This window comes from Lissotriton vulgaris, chromosome 1_1 (assembly GCF_964263255.1).
Source record: "Lissotriton vulgaris chromosome 1_1, aLisVul1.2, whole genome shotgun sequence".
Classification (NCBI taxonomy): domain Eukaryota; kingdom Metazoa; phylum Chordata; class Amphibia; order Caudata; family Salamandridae; genus Lissotriton; species Lissotriton vulgaris.
The window spans coordinates 1,998,984,196-1,999,009,236 of record NC_141685.1 but is presented as its reverse complement, the minus strand read 5'-3'; the positions used below and the strand labels follow the sequence as shown (position 1 = coordinate 1,999,009,236).

Genomic DNA, 25,041 nt, shown 5'->3' with positions numbered 1-25,041 from the left:
CTCCTTTTGAGGATGTTGAAATCCCACTAAATTACCAAGAGCACCTGCTCTGGTTTAATGGCGCCCTAAAACATAATACCCACATCACCAGGCATGGTCCACTAGGTAGACCGGAAGCAACGGGGCCGGTCCTATGCAACTATGCAACACACCCAGACTACGAAATAATGTCAAGCGAAGAACTCCTAGTTAAACTAAAAGAATTAACAAAGGCATATAGAGAATTAGTTCAATTGGCAAGGGATGATATAAAGAACCTCCAAAATTGAAGGAAACAGATATAGCAGACCAACCATTTGAACTTGCCAGAATCATAGAAAAATCCTATGAAGAGCTAGGAAGAGAGAGTTTAGGTGGGAAACAGGTAAAACCCCAACTAACTGAAAATCCTGAAAAAACATTTATTAAAAATTATTTAAAAACTCCAAAAAAGAGTTGGGATGGTAATAAGCAATCCACTCTCAGGGAAAAGCATTTCCAGTCCAGAGGAAGGTCTCCTCAGCGTAGAGAGAGATCTCCAGGCCGAGAAGACAAGTCTCCCCAAAGGGAGCCCTCTGAAAAAAGATATAACCTTAAAGATAGGGATAAAATAAGAAAACCAGACAGATATCAAGCTGTTGATACACGTCCCTCTCGATCTTTCTCACAGAAATCGGAAAGAAGAGGACGGTCAGAACACAGAGAAGAGCACGTCAAGACCAAAGACAAGGAACCTGCTCATCAAAGTAAAAAATTACAATTTCCCAGAAAGAAGGTAGCAAGTATTAAGATTAAACATGCCAAGGATACTGAGAACACAGCTGAAAAACGGAGAGTGGGCCCAGGCAATACTAGACAGCGCAGCAGAAGTCACCATAGCTCACAAGATCTTGATGAATCTTCTGGAGACAGTGGACACGAATGAGTACATTCAGGTGGAAACTGCTGACACACGAGTTAGTGTGCCCCATAAACTATATGAAATAACATTACGTATAGAGGGAGATAAAACTAGGAAAATAAAAGATCTCTTTTGAGAAAAACTTTCAAATGGCTATGACATTCTGTTAGCTGAGAAAGACTGGCCACCAGAGTTTGTCAGGGAGTGCCCTCATGGCGAAGAAATGATTATGCCTGCCTTCTCGAATCATATACCGATTAATAAAAAATACACATTGGCAAGAAAATGGGCAGTGGCCCAAGCTCCTGCTTTATACAAAAATCATGTAGGATGGGATGAGGATTCACCTGACCACAAAATCCAGTTAAAAAATCAGCCCACTGCACAAAGGCAGTACCCAGTTAAACAAGAAGCTAAAAAGCAAGTCAAGGAGATCTTAGATCAACTTAAATATTAAGGGGTGATCGAAACATGCACCTCTGAAATGAACAATCCTTTGTTTCCTGTCTCCAAGCCAGACGATTCATATCGTCTAGTTTTGGACTACAGACACCTTAACTCCTGTTGTAAAACATTTGCAGTACAAAACTCACGTAGTGCAGCACTAATGAATAACATTGTGCGCAAAAAATATAAAATGACATTAGACAGCTCTAATGGATTCTTTTGTCAAAACATTGCACCTGAAAGCAGGTATTTGACCGCTTTCTCAATAATGGGGTCACAAAAACACTTCTGTCGACTCCCACAGGGATTCAAGAATAGCCCAGGATTATTCTCAACAAGGGTAACAGAGTTACTACAAATATACGACGATGAGGCATTATCCTATGTCGATGACATCTATCTCACAGATGATGACCTGGAGACTCACTTGAAAAGAGTGAACACCATAATACTTGGGTTCGCTTCAGAGGGTTACAAATTCAACTTTAAAAAGTCACGAATTGCCCATCTTACTGTCCTATTTTTAGGATATGAATTATCAAGTGAAGGCAAAAGCCTGGCAGACAATGTCTTAGAGAAATGTGCTGTACTCCAAGCACCAAAAACGCTGAAGAATTTACAATCAATATTAGGTTTCCTGAATTTCGGAAGAACATACATTCTAAATTATGCCGGGAGGGTTAAACCTCTCTATGAATTAATAAGACAAGATTTCAAACAAACCAATTGGACTCAGAAACACACAGAAATTTTGAGATCACTACAATCGGACATGTTAACTAAAACAAAATTGCAAACACGTGAAAATACACGCAATCTTGTAATCCGAGTCATCCCAGGAAGATGCGTATTCACATACCTGACCTCTAGTGAGGGAGAAACGGTACCTATAGCTTACAAATCTCATTTTTACACTAAAGCTGAAATGAAATTCAGCTCTACAGAAAAAATTCTGATTGCGGTTCAAACCGCTGTAGCAAAAGAAAGAGCCCTGGCCCAAGGCAAGAGAATAACTGTTTATACTGCCGAATCAGCCCTTGAGGCATTAACAAGTCCACGCAATTTGAATACAGTGGCATTAGATCCAAAATGGGTACAATGGGAAACTTCCCTTGCTAATAGCGGTTCAAACTGCTGTAGCAAAAGAAAGAGCCCAAGGCAGAAGGATAAATGTTTTTTGCAGCAGAATCAGCCCTTGAGGCATTAACGTGCACACGCAACTGAAATGCTGTGGCATTAGATCCAGAATGGATACAATGGGAAAATTCTCTTGCTGCAGAAGACGTGAAATACTATTTTGACCCGAAACTGAAGAAACTAGATGATCTAGAGTACGAACAAGAATATCCTCTGCCAATCGAAATTATGTCTCTAGAAAAGTACACTTGTGTAATCTACATGGACATATTTGCACAACACTACAATGTAGTGGAAAAATCGTACAAAGCAGCGCGCACAATTGTTAAAGGTCGCTGGCTCTCTGATAAAATTCAGACCGATGATTACCAAAACTGAATCAATCAGAAACTGTTCAGCTCAGCGAGCTGAAATAAGATCTCTAAAGATGGCGCTTGAAAATGCCGATCGCAAATTCCCCACACTAATAGTGTGCGATTCGTATTTTTGCATCAAATCATACAACAGTGACATGCAGACATGGATCAAAAACAGTTACAAAGATGACACAGGTGCCACAATAAAGCATAAATCGCTTTGGGAACAAGTAGTTCTTTTAAAGAAAGAACTACAGAGGACTCACGTGATACAAGCACTGAGTCATCAACGTGATGGCCTTCACGTTGCAGGGAATTCATTGGCTAACACAGCCACAGCGGAAGCGGTTCAACCGGCTTCCGTAGCCACTGAAAAGCGCTCAGAAAAACACATAGATGGCGAAACCATGCTGGCGGTAAAAGCCTCATTTAAAGGCGATTATGCAGCATTACCTCTCAACTATCCACTTAGTAATACATACATACTTGATGCAAACTCCGTTCCTTTTGCTCAAATCCCTGGAGTGGGGGATATAGTAATTCCAAACACGAACAGGAGAGTCTTCCTGATTGAAGACGCACACATGGGACTAGGTCTGAGGCACCAACAGATCTTGAAATCTTTAATAGAATTACAATCAGTATACTGGTGGTCGGGAATGAGCGTGCAAATTTACAAATTTGCAATGGATTGTCCAGACAGCAACAGAGATCGCGGCTGTGAACCGGACCAGGATACTGCCCGGACATCTTTGTTAGAAAGCTTCAGGCATTCTATGATACAGAAATCCAACCAGAGAAATGCCTCCCAATAATTAACAAATTAACTTGATTATGTAGACCAGCAGCGTTCGGCTGACGCCAGAACTGTTATAAAAGATTTGCGAGTCTATATCGGCACATACGCAATTTGCATGCTACATTCTGATCAGCGTCCTGCGTTTAGCTCTCGAGCTTACATAGAGGCCATGAACAGCATGGGCATCGCATCCCGGTACTCTTCTCCCTTCCATCCTGAGTGAAATGCTGTTGCGGAAATAAAAAACCAGGACATAAAGCAATCTATAACGGCGAGGGTATTAGGTTCGGGTGATGGGTGGGTCAAACATTTAACAAGTGTCTAACGTAGTCTTAATAATCTGCCAAGAAATTCTCTAAAAGGTCTCACCCATACGAATTATTGTTCGGCACTAGAATGCTTATTCAGGATCTTGATAGTCATACTTCAGTGGTGGAAGAAAAATCCTTTGATATCAAAGATCGTTTGGCTGTTTTACAGCATTTAAATGAAACAAGAAAAAACCTGAGTAACATAAAGTTGAAACTACAGCCGACAGCCACTAAAGAAAAACCACCTGTCCGAGCAAGACCTGTCTGGATTCCAAAGATTGGGGATCTGGTCAGAGAAATGATCGCGGTAAAGAAGGAATTTGGGCCTTCTTACAGAAAAGCAATACCTGTCTTAGCTATCAGCGGAACAAGATCAGTTGTACTACTGCCCCTTGCTGGTAAAAGGGAGAACAGAGTTGTACCCATCGACCTGGTAAAACCAAAATCATGTGGCCAATAATAAGTAGTAGGCCAAGTGGACTCCCAAGAAATAGCAGAATACCGAAATTTGCTACAATCCAAGAGGCTCATACTGAGTGACTAATCACATTTGATAAACCTGCAGTGAATAACAAAGGACTATGCAATAATGCCATGGAACTAGTGCCTCTTGAAACCCAAATAACGCCAGTTCGTCAAGAAACACCATTCTACTATGATGTAGCTGCTGACTATGCTAATGAAACAAAGAAAAGTGCAAAAGCAAATGAAAATCCAGAAAAAATTCCAACAATTGACAGAACTGTATCTGGCTACTTCATCAATTTCGACGACTTCTCTGAAGATCCAAGCGAGCATGAAGAAACGCTTCCAACAAAAACTTTCAAAGACAAAGTAATTGAACTTTTTCACCAACTAAAAGAAACATCTGATTTCACCATGGATTGAATTTTGAATTGTGTTCGGTGTACTTACTCTCCTGCTTTAGCTCATCATGGTTCTCTGTTTGGGAAAATTCTTTGATGGAAAATATGGCACAATGGACACAGCAAATCAGAACATCAACTTGGTCCTAAAGCCTCCCACATCCTCTCACATCGAGAAAAGAGAACTGACATCTGTAAACATTTCAGCCAAACTAATACCCGGTTGGGTAGCATGGGACAGAACTGATTATGACATTTTTGGCCCGGTTGAGCCCTTGAAGTATCTACACCAGTTCAAGGTTTCATTAAGTGACATTGTGACACCAATTACCTTCTCTGATGACTGGGACTTTGAAAACATTAATAATATGATGTCAGATTTAGTAATGTCAGCCAAGTTTACAGAACATGATTACTTGCAGGGTTCATCGAATTATGAAGAGTTATACTGTTACAACCATTATGGTGATCACTATTTGCATAAAACGGCTTAGCCTAGAAATGTTTTATCTTATAACCAGTGGGAACACTGTCCAACTCCACCAAAAGGCAGTTCGAAAACATTTTATGAGAAATTCCAATACTTCTCCGGGTTTATTAACAATGATCCAGAAACGTTTTATTTCAAAATGTTAAGTAGGACAGGAATGAAAACAATGTTGACAAATACTAAACTGATTTATTCTGAAAATTTTTATGACAAAATGTCTACATTTGGTTTCGAATTTTGGAAAAACACCATTGAAACAGAAACGATCTTGGGTTCCAAAGATTGGCAAGTACAAGGCGTAGAAACACTATTTAGGGCCTGCATGATCCCAGAACAAATAATATTCTTGAATGACACAATTCAACAAACTACTTGGCTTGGCCTAGCTAAGATAAAAGATTTAAATTCACCATCTATTCCGAAACCCATAACTGATAGTGACAGCACTACAAATGTGGAGATAGACGTATCCCATATTTTACACCAAAACAGAACACATCCTGATTGGAAAAAGTGGTTGATCTGGCCAACAGACACGAATAACTGTCAAGATAGATTACTGAACAAAACACAGGGGTTCAAAATGACCAGACCAGACCCTAGATACTCCCAGAGACAACATCCAGGGACAGTTACAACATACAGTGTAGGGAAACTATGCCTTGAGTGGCTAGAGAAATCCACACTGGCTGAAATTAAGCAACACTTGACTTTACTTAAAGACGGTGCTGACTTGCTTGATTTCATAATGGGACCACGCAAACGGCGTCAAAAACGTTTCATAGCGGCCGGTATATACGCTGCGTATAACGAAGCATGGAAAGTAATGCAAATTGAGACATCAGAAAAAATACGAGAAATTGATCGTATAAATTTGGAAAAATCACTTTCTGTTGTGGACAATGGGTTAACGACTCTGTCCTCCAGAATATATTCACTGGACAGCATTGTATCATCTGCTTTTGATATAATAGAGCAGGACTTACTAATGTTACAACATGGTCAGTCTCAAATACCTTCTATTGTACAGCTTGGTTGGACGTTGCAAAATCTGCGTTCAGGCTACGTACCGTGGCGTTTAATCAACACAACGTCATTATTCGGTATCTTTAACCTTACTGATAAACAAATAAGTTTGGCACAAAAAGGAGCAGATTATACGATTCTGAGCATTGAAAAACTCGTGAGATTACCATTGACAGTGTCAGAGAGACCTGTCATTGAATGGATAATACATGGAACGATTACAATTCCGATAACAACTTTCCAGTTTAAATACCGCCAAGAGTATATACCTGCAGGCCAGTTTGATAGGTTGGGTAAAGAATACATCAAATCAACCTGGGATTTACCTTGTACACACAGATGTTTTAGTGAAGGGAACAAGGAGGTATTTCTTAGTGGTAAAAATTGTAAAAAATCACTAAGCGGTACACTTCTGTGTCAAGGTATTAATTTGCATGGAGCCTGCGAAGGGTCTTCAAATAACCTTTCATGTCACCTGCATGGCAAGCCTGCAAAACAGATAGAGCCATTTTTTAGACCACTTTCTAACAGCAGTTACGTTTTAATAAGTGACCACAGCTCTTGTGGCATGCTGCCAGGAAAAGCCTATCTGACAACTGTAACTTCCAGGGCCATTTGCTGTAGGCATGTATTGTATCCACACAGCAATCCAGATATGGGGGATGCGTTATGGCCTCGGTTGAATATCTCTTCTATTCGAATTGATACTTTAAGCAGAATGAAGTCTATTCTTTTACAGACAACTATGCCTTTAACATCATCAAAAGAAATGTATGATCTGCAAGTGGCAAGGACATCGGCAGAGATACATTTCCTTTTATCGACAAATTGCCCCGTGCATTTCGTAGAAATACTAAGCCAAATCTTAAAAATGTCTGATACCAGTGGCATCGCACATGTATTTAAGACAATTTTTTCGGGACTGTTCGCACCCTTTGAAACAGTTCTGGGCATCTTCCCGAATTTTGTCCAGTCTGTCTTTGGCGGCCTACCCTTAATCTTGGGACTCCTGGCAGGAATTTTATTTTTGCTTCTTCTGCACCGATATGGCAAGCCAATCCACAGACAAGACTCTTGCAATGATGGAAGAAACTATCCTAGCAATACGATACCGAGACCGTATTACTAAGGTCCTCGGATTGGCCCGGCTAAGAGATCTGAGTACAACCTGGTTTCTTTCATTCAGACTGATCTGGTAAGATTGCATCATACCTGTGCTTCGATGTCTGCTATGCGGAGAAGAATGCGTGTTGGACGCCTGTCTTACACTACAATCAGCAGTACCAATGGATATCGATACTTTGCTAGGTCCTGTGACGACTCATGCATCGTGTTGTCCCCAGCGGCTACCGATTTTGATGACTGCATTCGTTTAGACTTCACGACTACGAATAGGTGGCGGTGAAGTACGAGAGGAAAGCAGCACCAAACAGGTACAGCCTTCTGTGAGCATTGCTGATCCAACCATCGATTATAGCAATCACGCAGAGAACTGAACAGTTGCAGTATTTTCGAACTTGGTCGAACTTTCACCTGATGTGGTAGACCAATTTTTTGCGGGTCTGTCTGAAATAATGTTCTCTCCAATCAAAGAGAATAACTCTTAATAAAAACAATGAGCACACAGTGTTCCCTGAACTCTGAATTCGGCCTTCAGCTTCTTGATAAACAAAGCTACAGAAAATATTTGGAACTCATTTTCCCCTGAAAGCGAAATTATTTTTGCCCATTTTTCAAAATATTTACCTTTTTTTGGCACATGGTACTCTGCTTAAAGTAGAACTATTCTTAGAGAACAGAGCTTCTATTTTTAGGGTACTAAAGACAATATTTTACCTCAGCCTCTAGCACATATACAGCAATTTGTATAAATGTGATGAAATGGTCTCAACCTTCTTTTCTGTATTTAGAGCCATTTCATGTGTAATTTTCGCAATTCATTCAGCTGATCTGTATATGCATTTATCTGAATGATGACACTGCTTGAAAAGCGTACAGTACTAACACTAAATTTGGTGTATTTACCTTATACCATTTCAAATGCGAAATATGTATTTTGGGGTGGGTCGGAAAACACACATGCATCGTTGAATGTTTACTATTGCTTAATTTTTAGTAATGTGGACATCAATCCGTGGAGTGGGTGTCGTGTTTATATCTAGGACCCTAATTCGATATTCCCGATTTATGCCCTTATGAGGTTATAATCAATAATATCCTGATAAAGGCATAAGAATCAGATATATTCAGTAATAGCCCATGCAGTCCAAAGCACAGCACGGCTACTCCCATCGACTCCTAGAAAGCACAACGCGTTCTTTAACCAAACCAAGCCTCCAACAGCCCGGGAAATCCCCCCTGCTTTTGTTTTGATTTGAACAAGAACTCCTGAAGTCCGAAAGAACTGTTAGTTCATAGTGACGTATTATGTCCAACCTTACGTCAAACCCAGCACCTTCCAGGTATAAAATACCAACAGTTGCCTTAAGCAAACACACAGTGGTTTGGAGCAGAGCGGCCCTCTACTTGCCCGAGAGCCTAGCTGATGCGAGAGCCCACGGAAGCCGCCCGTCCCGTTTGACGCACTGAGAGAGATGCTGTCTTTTTCTCCAGCCGAGAAAATCCAGCTCCGGTGTTTCCAGCCTACCCTTGCGGGTTGCTGGGATATCGAGTCCTGAGGAAAGAGATACCAGACCTCCCACATTCTATTACTAAGGTACGGAGCTGACTAAACCCTTAAGAGAATTCTTGATGCAGATTCTTGGCAAAATAATCTTAACCAACTTAACTTAAACTGCTGCTTACTCATCCCTCCCCAAGTATTAGGCTTAGGTCAGGTACACCGGGGTAGGCTTAGTTAGAAGCACCAGTTGAGTACGTTAGTCAATGTATTTATGTATGTATATATTTTATCCATTTTAAAGTATCATATGGCTAAGAAACCATATCAATGCTTTTACAGTATTATTTCCTAATACTACGTTTACTGTACGCACTTTACTTTAAGTATTGCAATTGTGGCATTTGCAATTGTGGCAATTCATTTCTCTTGCATGAGAAAGAAGACTGCTCAATAAATAACACCTTTTATTGAAAACGCCCGTCTCTCTATTTCTCTGCATTCTGGTAAAACTAAGTATGAACTGCTGACTGAGTGAAATAGCTGTCCATTGTTTTCACACAACTCTAGAGATATACTCTTATTCTGAGGGAGCAAGGTTGTCATGTTTATGCGGTTGTCGGAAACTGAATCCCTTCTTGTCTGAGCCAGGGGAGCTTGTCCCTCCCTATTCATTCAAGAAAGTTTCCAGTGACCTCTGAGCTACCTGGCGCAAACCTAAATTAAGTTTAACATAGTCAGTAGAGACCTAGATGACCTCAGTCCTACGTCTACACTGCTGTTTATGTTATTCCAATGCGCAGAGCCTATTGGGAAAATAGGAACTACACTACAAGTTCACCGGAGTGCGAAGACGGCGCAACAGGTACACGGCAGGCTCTGATCAGAAAGGCTGTGAGTATGACGATCTCCAAGCAACCATTTGGGTAAACGCTTTTTCTTCCCTACAGGTCTCCTAACCCCCGTGGCCAACCTTTTCTCCCAACACGGTCATCCCCTTGCCGCTTCACTCCTGGAAGCATTGGCTGCTAATTCCCAGCATAAGAACTGCTACTTACGCCTTATCACACCTTGTACTCTATGTGTGTGATACCCGTGTCTTAGCCACACCACGCCTAATTAGATGCGATTTGTCACCATAACGGTACCATCATTACCGTTACACCTTAGCCGACTATAGCCTACTCACCAGGCACTTTAGCCTCGGCAATTCAGTTTTGAATATGACTGCCTGGCGAGATGCCAATTGACTCTCCTTTTCCCTACATGTTTTATCTATGTCATATATGTCGTTCGTACAGGTATGCATGAGAAGGGAATCCCCCTCTCACACCTAGAGAAACACCTTAGCAAGTGTAACACATAGTCTGCATTACACTCCTCACTGTTTTTTAAACTTGCACCCACACCATTTTTAATAGGTCCTGAGGAAAGCCAGATTATCCTAAGGCACTGGCTGAAACATGTTGACCAACATAAGGATGTAGGAGGTAGTAACTCGCCACCTGTACCATCCCCCTGCCTTATTTTAACCGCTGACGGCAGCCCAGTTATTAAACTCTAATTTACCCTCGGGTACTGGGACCATCGCCAAGCCGCTTTAACTGTCATTTCACTAACACCCCACACTGCACTCTCAGCAAAATACCAGCTCCGCTGTAATCAGGCGTCGAAGCACACCCGGGACACATTAGGTGTCACTGGGTGGGCCCGATGATGAAGCATGCCACCAACTAGGTTGGTGGGTGAGGGCTTCATGAACACACCAACCAGGTGCTCCCTGACAAAACTAGTCAGAGTCCATATTTAATAGTAATATAAAGCTAGTTCTCTTTGATAACACAATTTCAGGATGCTCCCAAACTTGCGTAAGCAATTTAGTTATTGCTAGATCTCCAAAATGTGCCAGCCCATGTGCCATTTGAACCATAGGTTGTAAATAGGCTGCAGGCAATTTCCATTTATTCATTTCTTTGTTACGCCAACAGCCCTCATTGTCTAACATTCCTTCTTTAGACCATTGCTCAAGCTCTTCCACAGAGGCAGATCTCTGTATATCCAATACTTCCTCTCTAGCGTCAGGCCAACGCTCAGCTTGAGACTTCACTACGTACATGGAAGTAGTGCTTCGCTGCATCGCAGTCTCACGAGCTACGCGATCTACAAAGGCATTGCCTCTTCCTATTTTGTCAATGATTTTCTTGTGTGCGCTACACTTCATAATAGTAACTTTCTTTGGGTATGTAAGTGCAGTCAAGAGATTATGTACTAATTCTCCGTGCATTATCTACATCCCGTGGGATGTAAGAAAGCCTCTTTCCTTCCAGAGTAGGCCAAAATCATGAACCACTCCAAAAGCATAGCGGCTATCCGTGTAGATGTTCACACACAAGTCAGTGCTAACTTCACACGCTCGTTTCAAAGCTATTAGTTCAGCTGCTTGAGCTGACTTCTGAGGTATGCGAGCTGTTTCCACTACTGTCTCAAGAGTGGAGATTGCATAAGCAGCTGAAGTCGTGCCATCTAGTAACTTCAAATAGGACCCATCAACCCACAGTTCCCCATCTACATCTGGAAGGGGCGTATCTTGCACATCGATGCGACCCTTTGTCTGTTCCTCAGTAAGGAATATACAATCGTGAGGCTCCTTTGACTGAGTCGTGGGATATAGCAACAAAGTGGCTGGGTTCAGTGTCGCACACCTCTTCAAGGTAATATGAGGTGCTAACAATGTTGGGGCGTGGCCTGAGCGCCGATGACAGAGGTCGCCTAGCGTCTCGGCTCCGCGGCCGAGCTTTCACTTATCCTGATACCGGGGGGCCCCTGCGACACCTGCACCCCGGGAATAGTCCCCTGGAGACCCGGACACCACCCGCCTGTGACAGGAGGTCCGTGGCGGCCTCAGAGCCGAGGGTAGACGGACGGAACGCTCGGCGATACGGAGCCCAAGATGGCGCTTGCTCCTCTCTCGCCTCCTCGGAGCTGAGGACGGACGGGGAACCGAACGCCCTGACCCCCCCGACGGACCAAGCGTGCCCCCCCTATTGGAGCGGCACCCTGCGACCTGACCCCTGGTGACCCCTGAAGGTGACCAACGCCACCCGCGCTCTTGGAGCGGAGTGGGGGAGGGGTGAGAATTCCTAGCTGCGACGTCGGCCCGCAACACTGGTCCTGCCAGCTTGGGGGGGCATGGACTGTACCCTGGCAGCGCGGAGAGACACTGCAGACCACCCACGAGTTCCCCCAACGCGAAGAGACTGCAACCTTTGACACCACGAGGCGAGGTTGTGCGGCGCCCCTTGGGAGAGACAGCGACTGCTGCGTGGAGCCCTGACCGGGGTGCGCCCACTGGGGTGGAAGAGCTGAGTGGAGTAGGGAGTGCCAGCTCGGGCGCTGCTGAGGGGGGAACTCGGTGTGGCGACCCGCCATTCCGGCGTTATCACCGGCCCCGTAGAGGGCTGTCATTTTGCAGCTGCGGAACCTCTAGGAGGAGCCGGGGGACAAGTGAAAGACCCAGGGGGGCTGTGGAGGCTGGACGGCCCCGGCTCTACCGCCACGCCCGGACGTGCGGGGCTCCTGTCGACCTGCACTGCTCCTGGATTGGCCCACCGACGGACGCCCGTCCTGACCGCTGCTGGCCTCTGGGGGCCCCTGGGAGCGGAGGATCTGGGGGCCGCACCGCTGCGGTACCGACCCTCGACTTGCTTGACCCCACCGCTGCTGAGGCCTAACTGGAGACCCTGCCCACCATGGGGAAACCGAGAGGCGCTAAGGGAGGCACCCAACCCGCGTCTGACGCGGAGCCACCGGACAATGAAGAGCGACTGCATGTGGAGGGGCCAGGGGGCCCGCAAATTCAGGAACAATTGGATAAAATCCTGCTGGCGATCACTGAAACTAGATCAGCCCTCCGAGACGATATTGCACAGGTCGCGACGGGCCTGGGACTGCTCCGAGCGGATCATGGCAAGTTATCCGACAGAGTGAAAGAGGTGGAGGGATCGGTGCGACAACTGGAACCAGCGCAAAAAACTTTGGAAGCCACAATGAAAGACGCTCTAACCCGCATAGACGCACTGGAGAAGCGGGCGGAGGATGCGGAAGGGCGCAACAGGAGAAATAACATCCGAATCGTTGGCCTTCCGGAAAAATGTGAAGGTGGGGACATGGTGTCGTTCCTTGAAAATTGGCTGCGGACGACGGTGGCGCCAGAGGGGTTATCCCCCTTCTATACATTGGAACGTGCGCACAGAGTGCCGGCCAAGCCGCCGCTACTGGGCCGACCGCCCCGCCCGGTGGTTGCGCGGCTGCTCCATTTTCGCGACAGAGACCTCCTGTTGCAAACGGCCAGACAGAACGGTCCTTACCAGGTGGACAACAGCCGAGTGAATATTTTCCCGGACTATACTTACGAGACACAGAGACGTCGTTCCTCCTTCCTGGCCGTCAAGAGGGAACTACGAGCTGAAGGCATCCAGTATTCCCTGCTGTTCCCGGCGCGCCTCCGCATCATCGTGGACGACTCCACCAAATTCTTTGAAACTCCAGACGATGTGTGCAGCTGGCTTGAACTATACAGGGCGGGCGCAGACGGATTTGGAACCTCCTCTCAATCCACGAGGGAGGACATTCTGCAGCGGAAACCTAAGAAGTTCAGACATCGCAGGGGCAGGACTGCCCGCCCCTCCACGACGGAGACTGCGGCGGAACGAAGAGACGCGCTGGTCATGGTCTCATCCATGTCTGGTCCCCAGCCCGGCAAGGGAAATGCTCAATCGGAACCTGGAGAGAGTGGAGGACAATCGGACACGGAGGGCTCTGAACTAGACAGTGTGAAGCTCCCGAAGGTCACCCCTGGGACGGCCGAAGATTTGCTTGACGAACAATGAAGCTATCGGGTGAGACAGTGCTGATTGCGGGGTTACGGGTTGAGGGAGGAAATGCGGGGAGGACTGGGCTCCTTAAGGGGAATTATCTGGGCACTGATCCTAGAAGGGGTCGCAGGCGCTCTCTAGATGGAGCTTGATTCCATCGGGCTCGGCCGCGTTGCGGCTAGCAGTGGGACCCCGCGTCGTCGCTCGGACCCCCACGTTGCCCTTAAGGCATGCCTACGGTGGCTACCGTTAGGATCATAGGAGGGGAGGATATAGAGAACGCAGTTTGGATGGGGACTGGATGGTACTGTTTGGAACCTATTCTGGGGGGGTTGGACAAGGGCTTATGTTTGCAAGTTGTTTTACAGTTGTTAAAGGGGGAACTCGTCATCGGTACCGATTTCAGTGGGTACTTCACCATAGCTGTAAGGGGCTCAGAGGGACAGGAGGATGTGGAATGGGACAATGGCTGACCTATCGAATCTGAAATGTGTTACTTGGAATGTCAGGGGACTGCACACTATGTCCAGACGTCATAAGGTCCATGCTTACTTAGTGCGCAGAGGAGTGCAGATCGCGCTGCTGCAGGAGACGCATCTCACCAAGACTGAGGGTATAGCGCTGCAGCGTAGATGGCGGGGACAGGTATACTGCACCACCTACTCAGCTTACGCAAGAGGCGCACTAATATGGATAAGGGCGGGGGTACCCATGCAGGTAGTTAGCCATACTATAGACCCGGAAGGAAGATATGTCGCATTAGCAGGGAGACTAGGGGGACGGGATCTAAACATTTGCTGTCTTTACGCGCCCAACGTGGACCAAATCGCCTTTCTAAATGGGCTGTCGGGTTCCCTGGCCCGATACCTCTCAGGTCCCATCCTACTAGGGGGCGACTTTAACTCAGTGCTGGACATTGACCTTGATAGGTCTCATCCTCCCCTCCCAGACTCCCCGACACATAGGGTGGCCAAGGGTAGATTACACTGGCAGACTAGTTGGGGACTGACAGACATCTGGCGGGCGCACCACCCACACACTCGAGATTACTCCCACTTTTCGGGCATGCACGAACTACATGTGCGACTAGACGGCCTGTTAGGATCGGGAGAGGTGGTTGCTTCGGCTGTGCGGTCTGAATATCTGTCGAGGACTCTCTCCGACCATAACCCTTTACTGATTGATCTCAGGTGGCTCCAGTGTACACCGCAAGTACCTACCTGGAAGCTGCGGCCCGAGCTGCTAGAGGACCCGGTGTTCCGAGGGACCCTAGAGAACGAGATCGCTGGGTACTTTGAGGTTAACGAAGGTACGACTGCAGAGAGGGCCACGGAATGGGACGCCTTTAAGGTGGTGATTAGAGGGTATTGTATCACGCAGAAAGTTGGAGTGCGCCGGGTGCTACTGGAGGACCTGGCCAAAGCTGATCGTGCCCTCCGTGCACTGGAACTTTCACGCCCTGGCCATCCAGAACTTCAACAGCAAACTTTAGCGGCAAAGGAGGCGGTAGCTGTGGAGGTTGAGCGCTTGCGCAGTTATGACCACAAAGCTTACATGACCAGATCGCTGGCGGAGGGGGACAAGTCGAGTGCCCTGTTGGCCTGGCTTGCTAACCCTACGAGACGGACCTCGCCAATCGTGGCAATGAGGACAACAGGCAATGAGGAGGTCTACACCCAACCCGGAATCCTTAATTGCTTCTGGAGGTACTACAAGAGGCTGTACCGCAGTCGGTTGCCGCCAGACACTTCCACAACAGATACCTTCTTGGAGGATCTGCCGATCCCCACGTTAGAGGAAGAACAGGCGAAAGTCCTAGGTCGAGATGTAGAGCTGGGGGAGATCAGGAGCGCGATAAAAAACATGGCACGTAATAAAACACCGGGCCTTGACGGACTACCTGTAGAGTTTTATTCCACATACATAGATATCCTGGCCCCCAGGCTCGTGAGGGTTTACAAAGAGGCGAAGACCTTGGGTCGGCTACCGGGCTCGATGCGCGAGGCCCTGGTGGTTCCTTTACTCAAGCCAGATCGGGAGGGAGTGGACCCAGCGTCCTATAGACCGCTCTCAATGCTCACAGTCGATTACAAGATTCTGAGCAGCATATTGGCCACACGACTGCTTGACCACATGAGCTCACTGGTGCATATCGATCAGGCGGGCTTTATCCCGAAACGCAACACCACGATGAACATCCGACGCTTATTTCGACTCCTGGAGGGCGATCACGCAGATGCTCCCGATCCTATGATTCTCTCGATAGACCTGGAGAAAGCCTTTGACAGCCTGGAATGGAGGTATCTTCACAGGGTCCTTGAGAAATTTGGTTTGGGAGAGGGATTCCTGAGATGGACCACGGTGTTGTACGCCTCGGCGGTGGCTCGGGTGAAATCGGGTCCGTTGATATCCCAGCAATACCCAGTGGAGCGAGGCACGAGACAAGGCTGCTCACTGTCCCCGCTGCTCTTCGCCCTAGCGGTGGAGCCGCTGGCTGTCTCGATTCGTACGGGGGCCCACTACAGAGGGCTACAATCTCCAACGGGTTACCAACACATCTCCCTGTATGCTGACGACCTACTGCTTTTCCTTGAAAACGCTGGAACGGCTTTGACCGGAGCAGATACGGTACTCACGACTTTTGGTGAGGTATCGGGACTCCGGGTGAATTGGGCTAAAACCTGCCTATTTCCGCTCCGCAGGGGTTGCCCCCAGCCTGATACTCATAGGGAGATTAGATGGGAGCCGGCCTGTTTTAAATACCTGGGGGTGTATGTCTACCACCGCCCTGCTGATATACTAGAGGGTAACATCTCCAGAGCCATCCGGGCGCTCAGGGGTAGCATGTCCTTTTGGTCCACCCTCCCCTTATCGGTGGCAGGGCGCATAGCACTGTTAAAAATGGTGGCGCTGCCCCGCCTACTGTACTACTTTCGAACACTCCCGGTATGGATCCCCCGATCCATCTTCCAAAGCCTGGATTCGATGATAGTGTCGTTTTTGTGGGGCTCGGGCCGCCGCAGAGTGGCGCTTAGGACCTTGATGAGGCCGAGAGCGGAGGGGGGATTAGCAGCGCCTGACTTCGAGAAGTACTTCTTGGCGGCCCAACTACAGTTTTACACCCAGGAGGTGGCGCGGGAGTTCCGAGGTCCGGAGGAATCCCGAGGCAATGGCATACCCAGACATGTCCTATCGTTCATTGCGATGCACCAAAAGCTCGAGCTGGGAGGCCTCACTCAGGAGGAAAGTACCATACGTTCGTGCTGGAACCGAGTGTACCGCAAGTTGGGCAGACCGAGACCTTATGCCCCGGAGATTCCTCTGGGAATGCTCACTGCGTTGCCCCACGGCGGAGATTGGTCCCGGCTGGAGGCCTGGGAGGAAATGGGGGTGCAGACCATAGGCGACCTCTACGAAGAGGGAACACTACTGCCCTTCCAGGAGCTTCGAGATCGCTACGACGTCCCTAGGGGTGACTTTTTGCTCCACGCGGCGATCACGAGGGCACTCCAAGCACACTGGAGGACTGGGCGTGAGGAACCACAGACATCGGTAACCTGCCAGTATACTATGATGTCTGCAGGGACAATCAAGGCAGTGTCGTGCTTGTACTCTAGAATGATCGATGAGGGACTAACCCCCCTAACGGCTCTTAAGGCCCGATGGGAAGCGGATTTGGGGAAGGAAATTCCAGAGACCACGTGGCCCCAGCTATTGCAACGGGCATGGAAGGGAACGCGAAGCGCCCGGTTTCAACTGGTCCACTTCTATGTATTGCATAGAGCCTATCTGACCCCGGAGAAACTGCAGAAATATTTCGGCCTGGAGACGGCAGATTGTCCTAGATGCAGGACAGCCACGGCGGACCTTTTCCACATGCTGTGGTCCTGTCCAAGGCTGACCCCATTTTGGTCAATTGTAGGAGATACGCTGACAGAGGTGACCGACAGACCATTGCAGATAGATGCGGCAGTAGGGTTACTACACTGGTTCCCACACACCCCTAAAAACAAACTTACTAGCAAGTTCATCGATTTGGGTTTACTTTTGGCCAAACGAGAAATTACCAGGAACTGGAAGGCGCGAGTTGGTCCAACGGGCGCTAAATGGCGCAATGAACTCCTCAAGTGGGCGGGAAGCGAAAGCACATTGAGATTCCAGCAGGCGGGACGGCGACGAGATGAGCGGGCCTTAGAGGCGGCGCAGGCTTGGGAAACGATAGTGCAGGCCCTGCGCGACATTGACACATTCACCGATTCAGACAGCACTGATGGGGGGCAGCCTGATTCCCAACAAGATGCTATTGCTGGAGAGCCCCCGGCATAGACAATCACAGCTAACAGCACACGACATGCAACCTCGAGATAGACTACCGATGACGAGGGGGGAGGTGGGTGGGGGATAGGGGGGGAGGAGCGACGATCACTTCCGTTAAACATTAGAATCCTGTACCATGATGAAGGACACTTTTCTTCCTCTGGGGGGCAAGGCGATAGGAGGGAGGGGGGATATGTTGGGTTGGGGTGTTTGGAAAAGCAGAAGTGATTTATTCTATCACCTATGAAAACCGGTGAGGACAGAGACAAATCAACAACAGCAGAGTGGCACACGCCGCCCGACCTCCGGGTTGTGGGCTAAATGGCCGTGTATAGGCGTAATGTTACTGTAACCAACACGAACCCGGATTACATTTCAGGTGCCAATGTTGTACTCATACGTGTTTCCTGCAATAAAAATATATCTAAAAAAAAAAAAAAAAAATGAGGTGCTAACAATGTTAATTCGTATCCTGTCAGACGAGCACTAGTTAAGTGTTGTAGCTTAGTCTGATTCAAAAGGGCATCTACTGCATGGGGTACTAGCACCAACAGTTTGTGTTTCAAAACTATCCCTTCACTCTAACGTAGGGACACAGCTGTTGCTGCAATGGAACGGAAGCATCCAGGCAACGCACGAGCAACAGGATCAAATACTGCTGAAAAACATGCACAGGGACGCTGCTTATCGCCGTGTGTCTGCACTGAAACTGACAATGCGCATCCATCTTTCTCATATACATAAAGTGTAAAAGGCTTCGTATAATCTGGAGTACCTAACACTGGTGCTGAACAAAGCGCTTGTCGTAACTGTCGGAAAGCATTCTCACATTCATCTGTCCATGGAAGGGGATCGGAGTGTCTTTAGTCAAAAGCGCTAGCAGGGTTTTAACAATGTGTGAAAAACCCAATATCCATTGCCTACATAACAAAGTCAATCCAATAAATGCACGGACATCTTTCTGAGTAGAGGGTACTGGTGTGTCTAAATTTCTTGAATGCGATCTGATGTAAGTGCACGGCCCTCCTTAGGCAGAAGGTGACCTAAGTAAGTAACCTTCGGTCTACAATATTGCAATTTCTTCCGTGACACTTTGTGATGATGTGAAGCAAGAAAAGAAAGCAAGGACAAAGTACATTTTTCACACTGTTCAGGAGTATCCGCTGCCAACAAGATGTCATCAACATATATTGTACGAGAGCCACACCTTCAGGCAAAACGAAAGAAACAAGTTGTCTTTTCAATGTTTGACTGTAAATACTAGGACTCTCAGTATAGCCTTTACGAACTCCACAAAATCTATAGGATCGATTATTCAAAGTGAAACCAAACACATATTGGCTATCAGGATGAATAGTGATCGAAAAGAAAGCGTTCTCCAAGTCTATCACAGAGAATGTAGTTGCTGTCGGAGGAACCAAAGTAAGAAGTGTCATTATGTCAGAAACCACAGGGTATTGTGGTACTACAATCTTATTCACTTCTCGCAAGTCAATAATGAATCGGTAAATCCTAGTGTCAGTATCTTTTTTCAGGATTGGAAGAATCGGACTGTTATAAACATTGTATGGAACTTCCTCAACAACCCCCAATTCAAGATCATGAACAATACGTATGAGTGCTTCTTCGCCTTCCTGTGAAATCTTGTATTGAGGCAAACGTGGCAGCACAGCGCCCTCCTTGACACTAATATGTATTGGTGGAATAACCATTTGCCCTACATCAGTATCTGAAGTAGCCCACAAAGTACTAGGGAGTGAGGCTAATGCAATATCCTCTTTAACAAGACAAGCTCTCTCCACCACAGGATGGTTGTCATTCAAGATAACACATACACCTTCTGGAGAACATCGTATCGTAGCCCTGAAATACTTGAGCATCTCAAGACCCACAATATTGTCTGGTGTATTCGGGGAAAGCAAAAACGGACATGGAGCAGTACATTTATCAACGTGGAATGCAAGTGGTTGTGACAGTGGGCTAAGGGTAGGTGTTCCATCGAAACCTATCAATGTAATGGTTAAGCCAGACAGGGGAGCCCTTGGAACCAATTGTTTAGACAAGGTGCTACGAGTAGCTCCTGTATCAACCAGAAACTTATCAGTAGAACCCAAAACATATGCTGTAACATAGGGACCCCTCTGATCTACTGGAACTTCAATTGATTCTCATCCTAGGCAATCCTATGCATAAGCAGAATCTTGAAAATCAGACGGCACATAGTCGGGCATTTGATATTGGTTCCTTCTATCAAAAGTGTTAAATCCATCCTGCCCATGTGTATTAGCATCAAACCTAGCGCGATCATTCGTGCTTCCTCTTGGCCCTGAATATCCTGAACGACCTCTCATTTGTCCCTGACCACGTGAACACTGCTGAGCATGCAGCACTGGACAATCAGAAATCCAATGTCCAAATTTCTTGCAGTACGCACACTAGTCAGCAGACAAATTTGTTCGAGTATAGGAAGGAAAGGACGAACCATAAGATCCACGTCCACCTCTATCATTTCCTATAGAAGGCGGACAATAAGCCTGAGCCAACATAACCTTCGTTTTTAATTATTTTGTCTTCTTATCCTCATTACATTTTGCTTCTAATTCCTGGTGTTCATAATACTGAGCCATAGTACAGAGAGAAACCGGAGAAGAGGTAGTCCATGAGCTCTCACTGGCTTTTAGGCAACTAGCTATTCCTGGCAACAGGTTTGCAACATATTTATCGACAAACATGTCTGCTCGTGTCATCTGTCAATGACTGGCCACTAAAATTGTGGAATGCTTCTTCAAAGCGTGTAAAGAAATCTGAGAACGATTCATCTGCCTTTTGCTTACAAGACGCTAAAACAGTCCAATCTATTTTGTTAGGGGGAATAATCGCTTTTAACTTAACTAATATGGTGACGGGAAGATCTAAAATTAACTGACATGGCTTCTGCGCTGGTTCCCTTTCTACATCCATTTGCTCGAAGTCTTTCCATAGCGCCCCAAAAGCTGCACGATCATCATTTTACGAACAGTTCTCCACATATCAGGCGGCAATATCAATCAGAAAAATAAATCAATGTCAGACAAAGTCATAGTACAAGAGCTGATAGCACCCTCAACTTCCTTATAAAAAGCAGCTGGATTTTTCTGCGGATCAGGCAATGCAGTTTTAAGTGCCATGACATTCGTCCTATTCCAAGGAGTGTAACCCCAATTATAAATAAAATAACCCTTAGCATTGATAGCATTGATAGAAGCTTTATCATCACTTGCACCCGTTCCTTTAGGAAGGAGGAACATATAAAGGCGCGGTTTCCCGCATGGTATTCACATTAATTACAACATTCTTATCTGTTTCAGGAGTAGAAGTTCATGCCATGCTGATTCGGGATGTTTGTGCAGCTGCGTCTGCTGCCTTTTTCTTCTTTCGCAAATAGGCTGCTTCAACACGCAGTTTAACCAAGCGTCTGATCGTGTCAGCCACCTGGGAGAAGACAAAAAGACCTTCACATACTTTTTTTCCAATCAGCTGCTACATCATCAGGCTCTATTTCTACCGAATATTTTCTAAAAGTTCGATAACCTCTGCGGCAAATGTATCGGTGAAATACATTTGCTCCCTTTTCTAAATCTTTTATACTATCTAAAAGTTCAGAAGCAGTGGCAGTACTACGAACGGCTTTACGCGCAGCAGATCTAATCTGAGACGCACGTTCAGCAGATAACATCAAGCGAGTTTCTCTAGCTTTGTCCTGGTCTCTAGGAGAGTCCTCATCTGACTCATAAGGAGCAGAAGGAAGAGTATACAGAGGTGGACAACCATCTAATAAGAGAGAATCATCTTGGGGTTTATTAAGAATAGGATAGAGGGGTTGCCGAAAAGCGTATTGGCCAGTTACCTGTAAATTGCGCTCCCTATTCTCTCTCTCTTTTAGTTCTTTATTCTTCAATTCCAACGCTTTCGCGTAGATAGTTTTACGCTGTTCTTTCTCGATCAAGACTTGCTCACGCTTCATTCGTTCACGCACTTTTTTCTCCCACATTCGTACACAGCCAAACATATCTTGCCTAGCAGTTCGCTTAAAAATGTGTTGCTCCACATACTGAATCTTTCGCAAATCAAATGACCCATGCATAGGCCAAGGCAACTCAGGATCATCACGAGTGCATTTATTCCATAATGTGCTGTACATTATAGAAGAAAGACCATATTTAATATACATATCCCCATTAGGCGTCCTCTCCGGGAGGGCCGGTTGTGCTTTATCGAGTCTCAAACTGGCACCACTACAAAAGCAACACATCCTACGAAGTGTTCTAAAAACAGGCATGCCAAAAATAGGGCAGAATATGCAGTATTATAATCAAAGTAGCACTTAAGGTACCTTTAGTACGATGTGCCATTCAAATAGAGAAAATTCTCCTCATTACCTGCCTATATAAATTGCAATTCATATATAAATTTCAAACAAATACTAATATTGACTAGTCTTTCAAACAAAAGCCGCAGTAAGTGTTACTAAACTACCTTACCAATCAAAGGAATTAAAACCCAACAGCAAGTGCCGCAGAACGGCTCTTACCAAGCAAATGGTGTCCAGGTCCCAACTGCCAAGTTCTCAAATGGACCAAATGGTCGCGGCACGGCGAATCAACAGAAGAGATCTCAGTCGAGGACCGGCGCCACCTGGATGGTCAGATCAGAAAGAAAGGAAAAATGCTGTGGGTGCCAAGACTCGGGTCTCCTCAGGCAGCGATTGCGTCCAAAGCGAGATTCCAATCCTTCGTCTCGACCAGTCCTTCGGGCATCCGAGTCACCGATGAGCCCCGCATTGGAAGTGCCAATTTGTGGAGGTGAGCCTCAGCAAGGCCTACCAGTGCAAGGGATTCTCCCTTCTCTGCACAGAGTATTCAGACCAATAGGAAGAAGTTGGCACAGAAACTGGAATAGAAAAGACAGAGTTTATTAAACCTCATCAGGTGGAACTACATTCACACAGCACTCTTCGGTAATGCATGAATTAGCACACTGAATGGAAGGAGCGTGGTCCTTTTATACCCACACAGGGGCTCAAAAGAAGGCGGTACAAGTACAAATGCTGGTTTTAGGTACATATAAGGTCATACAGAAAATGCAGGGTCGACAAGTAGGAGGAGCTAACAGTGGCTAGTTTCTAGTAAACACAACCTGACAGATATGGATTGACAACAGCTGAAACTCAACTGAGCATGTGCGGAGCAGGGAAAGTTAAATATATCTCGTCTCTAGGCAGATTTCAAGAGCAGAGAACAGCAAGGTAGGACAAAGCACATGGTGAGCACATGGTAGCAAATGGAAAACAAAATGGCTGACAGAAATACAAAATGGATTCCACAAAACGGACAAGATAGTCTCTAAATACAGGATGGCTTCTGCTAACGCTGACCCCGTCACTACTAAATTACAGCAGTGCCCAGTGAGCTCGATATAGGGACGGCTGCAGTGGTGGACAGGCACACACCGGGGAAGGAGGGGCTGCACAGTTGGACATCTGGGTGCAGCTGCGGTGATCAGACCAGGGCTCCTGTGGACTGTGCCATGCACTTTTAAGAGGCGCCCCCGGTGAGGTGCTTGGGGTCCCCCCTTTTTTAGTAGCGAAGCTAGCAGATCTGGTCAGATAGAAGGTTCCCCTGCTGGGGGGCCCTATTTGGGCCTCGGCTGAAGGTGCCAGAAGGAGCTAAATGCCACGCTAGTGCGAAACTTTAGTCACCTGGGCCACGTTGTGGACTGCAGTAAAGAGGATCACCCAATATTAGACACAGCGGCCAAATTCCATGCAGCAAGTGTATGTGGATGTGGAGGCCCCTCAGCGCTGGCCGACAGAAGTTGTGTCTGCAGGAGACGGGAGACCGCAGGAGTAAGCTGCGGCAAGTGAGCAGCGATAAACCCCCCCTCGCCCTGGACATAAGTCAGTGGATTGCAAGCTGCGACACAGTGTGCTAGATCTGAGACAAATACAAGGTGGCCCACTGTTGAGTGCACAACCCGCAGTGTGAAATAGTGGCTTGAGAGAGCGCCTGGTAGGCTGAGAATGAGTGGCAGAGGGTCACGCGCTGCCCAACAGGGAAAATTGGACAAATTTGCATATAGTAAAGACTTTCCCCCACTGCCAGAATAGACTGGGCATGCTGATAAAACCTCAGAGGAAGGGGGAACGCCCAAAGAGATGCTGGAGGACATAATGGCTACCCTGAATAATGTACAGACAACAGTAGGATCAATTTCCGCAAATGTGACCTTCCTTAGGGCAGATTTGCAGAAGATGTCGGCGAGGGTCACGGAGGTAGAACAGGTGACTGCATCCCTGACAAAAGACACTACCACGTTAATCCATAAAGTGTCTCAGTTAGAGGCTGAAAGCAAGCGCATGGCGGCGAAGTTGGACGATCATGAAGGGCGGTCCCGTCGCAACAATGTTAGAATTACGGGGGTTCCCAAAAGTGAAGGGGGCCCCGCCATGGACCTTTGCGTGGAGGGACCTAATTAAGACTAGACTTCAACCTAGGGGGCTCTCGACCTTTTTCTCAGTAGAACGTGCACCCAGAGTGCCGGGGCGTAGACCTAAACCCGGGCCCCCCGACCAGTACTGGCTCGCATCTTTTTTTTTTTTCGTGACAGGGATGCCATTTTACAAACGGCCCGCGTGGCGCCTCCCCTGCGTGGGCAGAACTCAACAATATCCTTTTTCCTAGACTACACACCGGCGGTATCAGCGTGTCGCAGGAGTTTTCTAGAAGTCAAAAAGAAATTGAGAGCCCGCGAACTGCCCTACTCAATGTTATTTCCAGCAAGACTCGGGTAGTAGCAGACGCAAAGACACGGTTCTTCGAGACGCCGGAGGCGGCCCATGATTGGCTCGAGGGATAGAGGCAAGTGAAGGGCTCCGGCCAC

The 25,041-nt window shown here is 46.8% G+C and overlaps 1 protein-coding gene across 1 annotated transcript in view; it reads left to right on the top strand.

Moving 5' to 3' along the window:
• DHTKD1 (dehydrogenase E1 and transketolase domain containing 1) overlaps window positions 1-25,041 on the top strand; it is a 1,474,452-nt gene that overhangs the window by 326,011 nt on the left and 1,123,400 nt on the right. The window lies entirely within an intron of this gene.